Consider the following 9,140-nt stretch of genomic DNA (forward strand, 5'->3'; position numbering starts at 1 on the left):
GTGTGTATGTATGTGATGTGTATGTGTATGTGTACGTGTGTATATGTGTGTATATAATGTGTATGTATGTGTGCGTATGTATGTATGTATGTATGTGATGTGTATGTGTGTGAGTATGTGTGTATATGTGTGTGTATATATGTGTGTGTAGGTGTATGTGTGTGTATATGTGTGTGTATATATGTGTGTGTAGGTGTATGTGTGTGTGTGTATTCACAGTGGGGGAACAAACGTATGCTCATGGGAATGAAGGTCAGAAAATAATCTGAGATATCTTTTCTCTAGAGCCTTCCATTTGTTTGGTGTTTGAGCCAGAGGGCTTTCGTTGACCTGGATGGAGCTTACCAGATAGGCTACCCTGGCTGCTCAGCAAGCTGCAGGGGTCTACCTCTCTGCCTTCTCAGTGCTGTAGCTATAAATGCGTGCCACTGCACCCAGCTTTTGTTTGTTTTAAAATGTGGGATCTGCATGCTTGCCTGGAAGCACCTGACTGACTAAGCCCTATAGGGTCTGTTAAAACGGGCTTGTTGAATTGCACACACTGGCCTCAGATTCAAGATCCTCTGCCTTAGCTCCAAGTAGCTGGGATCACAGGTGCCTCCTCATCTCTTTGAAACAGGATGTTTGGGTGCAGGGTACCATCTCTGACATCTTCAGAGAATGCAGCTGGACAAACACCTGCTCTGAGCACAACCCTCTGGGGCCTGACATGGCCTGGGACCTGGATGATGTGTTATGAAAGGCTGAGCCAGTGAGTCTGGCCCTGGAGATCACTTCCTCCCTCCCCCCGCCTCTCCCCTTTCCTCCCTGGACCTTCAATCAAGAGACCAAGAGACAAGTTTTCTGAGAGCTTAGGGCAACCTTGCTGACCTGTCATTCTGGAGCCTGAGTCAGGATGGGGACAGACAGAATCCTGCCGCTTTGCAAGCTGAAATTAGGGAAGAAGGAACACTTCGGAGCTAAGTGGGGGAGATGGTTAAAGTGATGGAAAGAGCATCCATCTACACAGATGAGGTTCTGAAAGATAGAAACAGGCACATTGCTCTGCGCTGGTTGTGTGTGTGTGTGTGTGTGTGTGTGTGTGTGCGTGCGTGCGTGTGTGTGTAAAATCAATTAAGGGACTATACCACTTAAATAAATAAATAGAGAACAGCACGCTGATGGCCATTTGGGGCAGAAAGCAGAGTAGCAAAGTCATGTCACTCAATAGTCCCCAGGGATCTCAGTTCTGTGCAGCATGCAATAAAGCAGTGTGGATAGCACTGACCTTGAAGTCTCCCAGCAGAGACTGCCTGACATTCTGTGTATTTAAGAAGGCACTGAAGCATGCACTCATTTCAGGATCAGTGTCTCTTTAAGGAAAAAAATATATAAATAAAGTTTTGGGCGCTTTAGAAAAAGACCAAGTTCATTCAATGGTTTTGCTATTTTTGTTTTTAGAATGGTTTCAGGATTGGGAGTGTGACTCAGTTGGTAGAAGGTTTGCTTGGCATTCTTGAAGCCCTGGGTTTGAGCCCCAGGACCACAATAATGATGCATGAAGGTGCACAGTAAACCCCCTGACCCCACACCAAAGGCGGGATGATGATGAGAAATTCAGGGCTAGCCTGGGATACAATGAGACCCAATCTTAAATCAATCCATCTGTCAAGTGCAGTGGGTAAAGGCACTTGCTGCCAACCTAACAATCTAAGGTGGATCTCCTGCACCCACGTCGCAGAAGGTTCTAACCTGGAAGCTGTCTTCTGCCCACCACACTGGCATGTGCTTCCCCTCCCCCACATGCTCACACAAAAATAAACAGAATCTCAGCCGGGTACGTGGGGATGGTGGTGGTGGTGGCACATGCCTTTAATTCCAGCACTTGGGAGGTAGAAGCAAGCATGTCTCTATGAGTCGGAGGCTAGCCTGGTTTACAGAGTGAGTCCTAGGATAGCCAAGACTACACAGAAAAACCCTGTCTGGGGGGAAAAAAAAGAAGTAAAAGAATCTTAAAAATTCAGGAAGAAAGCAAAACTTGGGGGCTGGGGAAGTGGCTCAGTGGTTAAGGCACTTGTTCCTCTAGAGGACCTGGACTCAGTGTCCAACACCCAGATGGTGGCTCACAACCATCTGTAACTCCAGCTCCAGGGGCTCTGACGTCCTCTTCCAAACTCTTCAAGCAATAGATCTTGCATGTGGTACACACCCATACATGCAGGGGAAATAGTCATAAAATTAAGTCTAAAATTTTTCTTTAAAAATACATGCACGGGAAATATTCATAAAATTAAGTCTAAAAATTTTCTTTAAAAACAAAAACCGAGCCAAGCAGTGGTGGCACATGCCTTTAATCCTAGCATTTGGGAGGCAGAGGCAGGTGGATTTCTGAGTTTGAGGCTAGCCTGGTCTACAAAGTGAGTTCCAGGATAGCCAAAGCTGCACAGAGAAACCCTGTCTTGAAAAACAAACAAACAAACAAAAACAAAAACTGATATTGAAGGAGAAAAGAAAAGCAAGAAGCAACCACGGAAGGGCTGGAGAGAAGTTAAAAGCACTTGCTGCTCTCCCAGGGGACCTGAGTTCAGTTCCCAGCTTCCATATCAGGTGGCCCACAACTGCCTGGGACTCTAGCTCCAGGGGCACGTAGATCCCCTTTCTGACCTCTACAGCACCCATACATATAAATAAATAAATTTTCTACACAGATTGGATCCAAGAGACTTGGCCATTTGCAAAGCTTACCTCTGCATTAGGAGATAGAGTGATAGTATTATATTAGTAGTATTCACTCCTTCTAAACGCTGCAGTGGGAAGGGCATGTAGGTCAGTGGTAGAATGCTTGACTTTTTTTCTGGAGTACTGTAAGTTTGATCCCCAGCATCAGAAAATAGTGAGAAGGATGATAGCAGTGCAGTAATAATAGCAACAAAGAAACATCAGGCTGGGTTTACATTCTCTATATAGAAATCAAACTACAACGGGAAGAAAAGGAATACATTGGTTTAAAACAGGAAAAGATATAATTAGGATGGCAAAATGGTTCAGTGGCAAAAGGAGCTTTGTTGTCAAGCCTGATGACCCACAGTTGGTCTCTAGGATTCGTGTGGTAGAAGGAGAGAGCTGACTCACTTAAATTATTCTTAGACTTCCACACATGCTGCAGCATGTGAATGTCCACACTCATTCATGTGTATGAACACAGGCTCATGTGCACAAACAAACACACACACACACATATGTTCCTTCCAACATATGCATATATCTCTACACATTTATTTCAATAATCACTACATAGTAAGTAGATTGTCCTACTGAAATTCTCTTTAACCCCACACTTTCAAATCATCATCCAAATATTTAGGGGGAAAACAGTGTGTGATGTTGAGTGAAATTCTTTATGTGGATGTAATTCTTACTTGCTTTCCTTCTCTGTGGTGCTGCTGGTCCCTTCCTTGTCCACTTTAAGCACACACTTCTCTAGTCAGCTGCACTCTAAGTCCACACTTGTAATCCTTACTATATTTCAAGAAAAAGTCTCATGTGTCTCAGGCTGGTCTTGAACTTGCTGTGTAGCTGAGGATGAACTAGAACTTGTGATCCTGTCTCTACCTCCCTAGTGCTAGGATTACAGGAGTGTAGCCCCACACTCAGTTTATATGGTGTTGGGGTTTGAACTAGGTAAGTGTTACCTGAACTGAGCCCCAACCCCAGCCCTAGAATCGTTATGTTCCATCAAAAGCAGTAATTTTTCCAAGGAGACTAGACTTGGAGGGGGTCAAGGAATTTCCCTAAGCATGCAGAAGCACACTGGGCCTGCATTCTGGAAGCCTTCCTGTGATGGGCACTTTTGATGAAGAAGCATTGCCCTCAGGAGGAGAGTGGGGCTGCAGGGTCAGGGATTTGGTGCAGTGTTTGGACAAGTTACTTCAAGCTTTCTCTCAATTTAGTTTCCATTCTCTATGCGACCTTTGTCATGTCTCCAGCTAGGCTGTCCTTGAACTCAGAGATCCATTTGCCTCTGCTTACACAGTGCCTCCATTAAAATCCAGGTCAATTTAGTTTCCTTAACTTGGAATGCCTCAGTTTAGTTCTTGTGACTTCTAATGGAGCTTAGGGGGCTGTAGGGAAGGTTGAGCATGGTCCTGCTAATACCTAAGAAAAGTAGCCACAGGCACCTGTGAAGGCAGGAGCAGGGGAAGGGGATTAAACGGGACGGTTCACAGGGCCTGACAAGCCTGTTTCCTGAGCATCCCTTGCAGGCTTTCCCCGAATGACTTTCTTAAAACTTTGTTGTGAATGCCTGTGAAGTGTTCTTTGATGCTGTTGCCACAGAAACCGATTTTCTCGCCTAATCTTATTTTAATAAGATTAATAAGATTAGGGGCTATTTTATCCCCTGCCCCACAAAAAAAATGTATTAGTGAGGATTGTATTAAAATCAGTATTTGTTTATATAATATATTTTCATAATTTTTTTTTTTTTTGTATCTGGCTTTCTTTCTTCCTTTGCATCCAGGCTCAGCTACAGTGCAGTTAGTTGTGCTAAGGTATGGGGTGGGGAGGCTCTTACCTGAACAGTACAGTGCCATCATGTGTCTGGGGTGGGGCTCATGGGGGGGGAACAGATGCACAGAGCTATCCTGTGTCTAGGGGTGCGATGCTCACCTAAACAGCACTACTATGTATGGGGATGGGGTTGAGGGTTCACCTGAACTGTGCCCTCCTGTGTCTAGACTAGGGTAAGCTTTCCAGTTAGGAAAGAGGCTTCATTAGCTACCAAGGCTTTGAGTGAGGGACCCTCACTTGAGAAAACGTCTCCATGGATTGGCTTGTAAGCAAGTGTCTGGGTGCACTTTCTTGATTAATTATTGATTCGGGAGGGCTCTGCCCACTGTGGGTAGTGTCATCGTCTGGCAAGTGATCCCGGATTGAATGAGGAAGCGGGCTGAGCAAGCTATGGAGAGCAAGCTGGTCCTTGCTTCTGGATTCCTGCCTTGAGTTCCTGCCTGATTTCCCTTCATGATAGACTTCAACTGTAAGATGAAATAGCCCCTTTCCTCCACAGCTTGCTTCTGACTATGATCAGAAACACTATTATCACAAACAGGTAAAACTTACTAGAACAAATGGATTATTTTAATTTTTAACGTATAGGGGTATGTGTCTCTGTTATTTGCCGTTTGTGTGCAATACTCACAGGGGCCAGAAGAGGGCAGTGGATGCTCTGGAATCGCAGTGAAGGCAGCAGCTGCCTGACGTTGGTGCTGGGAAATGATCTTTGGTCATCTGGAAAAGCAGGAAACATCCTTAACTGCTGGTCCATCTCTCCAGCCCCAAAGATAACGATTTGTAAGAAACATAATTTGGCGCCTGGCGGTGGTGGCACACGCCTTTAATCCCAGCACTTGGGAGGCAGAGGCAGGCGGATTTCTGAGTTCGAGGCTAGCCTGGTCTACAGAGTGAGTTCTAGGACAGCCAGGGCTACACAGAGAAACCCTGTCGTGACAAACCAAAAAAAAAAAAAAAGAAAAGAAAGAAAGAAAGAAACATAATTTGGGGCCAGACAGACACGATGCTTTAGTGGCTAAAAGCATCTGTTGCCAAGCTGGACCACCTGAGTTCTATCCCTGAGACCACATGGTGGAAGGAGAGGGAGGGGGGCAGGTTCCTGAAATCGGTCTTTTCACACACACACACACACACACACACACACACACACACACGTAATTTCAAAAGAAATGTGTTATGTTGCAACAAAAAAATTAGTAAAAAACCCTCAATTTGGTGAAAAATCTAGAGTATCTATATATCTCTCATTCAAATTAAACTAAGAGTAGAAAGGGAACAATCGACAAGTTTATCTAAAGTTTGTAGGTTTCTTCACTTGTAGGCTGAGGCAGGTCTATTGTCTAAAATCAGGAGGTCAAGGCCAGCCCTGGGGACATAGTGAGACCCTCTCCCCTACCCTCTGAGAAACCAAAATTAAGTAAGAAAAAAAAAAAAGGCACAAACCATGATTCTCCCAGATAACTCAGAACTTGCAAGCACACAAGCCCAACCTGACATTGTGCCTTCCTAAGTGGAGAGGTCCCAAGGGGATTCTTGGTGAAATTAGCGGCCGGATCACATGACCAGTTGTGGTCGCTTATACACTTAAACAGAGTCGAAGGCTCAGTCAACCATGAAGGAGACAGAGAGGAACCTTGATAGTGGTGGGGTATCAGAGCACTCCCGGGAATTTCACAAATGCTCCAGCGACAGTACTCACGAGTCTCTGTGCAATTCAGGGGCGGGACTGCCCGATTTCGGCCAGAGTCCCAGGTCTGACTCCGTGACCTGGAGCTTGGGGAGGGGTGGAAGGATAAGCGAATCGCCTCTGTGGGTCGCTTCTCTGCCACTCATGTCAGAATGTTTTACAAATGAGGGAATTGAAGGTCAGAAAAATTAAGATCTTACAGTCTGTTTCATATACCAACAAGTCTAGTTATCTGACTGCTCAAAATCTAGAAAAGGATTGTGCTATAAAATTCCGGAAAATGAGCTGGGGCGGGGGTGGAGGTGGGGGCGGGGCATTCTCGTCCAAGTCCCGACTGCTTAGATTAAGAACTCCTCTTGACTGGAAAAGAGAACAGCAGTATAAGTAAAGCGCGCTGGCTTTTTGTTTGCTTTTTGTTTTTGTTGTTGTTGTTGTTTTCTTCACATAGCCCAGGCTGGCTTCAAATTCACTATGTAGCTGAGGATTACCTTAAACTCCTAATCCTCCCTCTACAACCCAAACTCTGGAATAACAGATGTGGACTACTTCTCACATTTTATGATGTACTCTGAATCAATCCAGGTTCAGTGCATGCTAGGCAGGTTCTACATCAACTGAGCTACATTCTTTAAGCCCTAAGCTTTTTTTTTTTATTCAGATCTATGAGTTTGAAGCCAGCCTAGTCTGCGAGCAAGTTCCACAGCAGCCAGAGCTGCACAGAGAGACCCTGTCTCAAAAAATAAAACCAAACCAAAACCCTCAAATAATGGTAAAATTGACTATTAGTTTTAAAGCAGTTTTCAATATGTCCCATATAACTGGTAAGTTATGCCCTAGTATTAATATAGGAAAATTTGGAGGTCTAAGATTAGCCTATCTTGGGGGAGGCGGGGAATGGAATATGGAATGTGAAAAATATATTAATTTAAAAAATTAAACTGGAAAAAAAACAAAAAAAGGATTAGCCTGGGTTATACGTAGAGATCTTATTGAGAGAGAAGAAGAGACAGAGAGACGCAGAGAGAGAGAGACACACACACACACACACAGAGAGACAGAGAGACACACACAGAGAGACACACACACACACGCAGAGACAGAGAGAGGCTAGCCCATAGGTGGGATGGTGGCTTAGGCATGTGTCATTATTTTGTACCTAAAACCTCATGTTCCTTGTGTCGTCTGTAAAGCTCAGCTTTCTTCTTTGGGAATCTCTGTTCCCGAGTTCTTAAAATGCCTTATACAACTTTGAAGGTGGCATGCCTCTGTGACATAAGGAGCCATGACTGGACACATGGAAGTCACACCTGCTGTGTCAAAGGCTTGGCTGTCATTTTTCTTCTTTGCTTCCTATTCTATTCTGTTTGTTTTTGTCCTAATGGGGTCTCACTCCTACCCAGGCTGGCTAGACCTGTTGGGCGGAAGCAATCCTCCTAGTTCAGCTTCCGGAACTGCAGATGGACTGAAGTTACAAATGGACAGAAGATTGTGAGCAACCATGTAGGTTCTGGGAATCAAATCCCAGGCCTCTGCAAGAACAACCAGTGGTCCTAAACACTGAGCCACCTCCTTAGGCCTCTGTCCTTTTTCTTTTTATTTGAGATTAGGGTTTCTTATTGGTCTGGAGATCACAGAGTAGGCTAGGCTGCCTGGCCAGTGAACCCTAAGCTTTTCTTCCTGTCTCTGCCTCCCCAACATCCCACGACACCTCAATTTTTTTCACATTGGATTTTAAGGATCTTAAGTCTGGTCCTCACACAGGCAAAGCAAGCAGGTCCTCCAGCTCCAGGTGAGCCACCCCCAACCGTTGCTTGTTGTCTTCATGCCAGACCATAAAGCCAGCAAGGTGTGGCATGGTTGTGTGTCTTGAGTCTGGCCTATCTCCTGTGGAAGGAATTCAGTCCTTTGTTGCCCAAATGGGAATGGTTACAAAAATTCAAACATGACTTCCTTTCAAATTGGTGTGAGATGGCTCGGTGGATTGAGACACTTGTTGCCAAACCTAACCACCCGAGTTCAACCCTGGGGACCAACATGGTAGAGAGAGAACCAGCTCCCACAAGTTGTCCTCTGAACTGCATCTGCACATATGCTCAGAGGCAAGTGTGCACCTCCCCTCCTTTCAAAGAATTGATGTAATTCACATACCATAAGATTCTTACTCTAAAAGGTACAATTCAGCAGCTTTGGATATAGTCAGTTTTACTACCAGCATCGGTACCTAGGGGACATCCTTGGACCACCCCCCAATACAAAGCCCCTTTGTTCCATCAACTGTCCCTCTACACTCCGTACCCCCAAAGCGACCAAGATCTCGATCCTCTCTCTCTCTGTCTCTCTGTCTCTCTGTCTCTCTCTCTCTGTCTCTCTGTCTCTCTCTCTCTGTCTCTCTCTCTCTCATTCCCTACTCACCACTGTAACACTTGGAATTGTGCGTGGTGAACTTTGACCTTGACCTCTTTTACATAATTAGTTTTCCTGAGTCCTCTGTTGCTGGGTGTGTCAGCATGTCAGCTTTCACTCCTTTTCCTGGTTTTGGTCTTAGTCCTCAGTAGGTATGCACCACATTAAAACAAAGAGGGAAACTCTTCCTAGCCAAGACGGGTTTTTACTATTCTTTGCAACTCTAGGATCTTAGATTCACGTGAATGAGGACAACTGAATCTTACGATTTTCTGTGCTCTGGAACTTTTCTTCCTGAACTCTTTTTCCTCATACACTGGGAGCGCAGCACCGTGGTGGCCCTGCTGCGAGTCTACTTCCTCAGCCTTCCCTTCACAAGGATTCAGACTCCCTAATCCTGTTTAGGAATCTGCGTTCCCTTCTCTCCTAAGGCTACCTGGTTTCCTGAAACCGGACACCGCCGAGGACCGATCTCTCTCTCTCTCTCTCTCTCTCTCTC

The sequence above is a fragment of the Mastomys coucha genome, unplaced genomic scaffold (assembly GCF_008632895.1).
Source record: "Mastomys coucha isolate ucsf_1 unplaced genomic scaffold, UCSF_Mcou_1 pScaffold23, whole genome shotgun sequence".
NCBI lineage: Eukaryota > Metazoa > Chordata > Mammalia > Rodentia > Muridae > Mastomys > Mastomys coucha.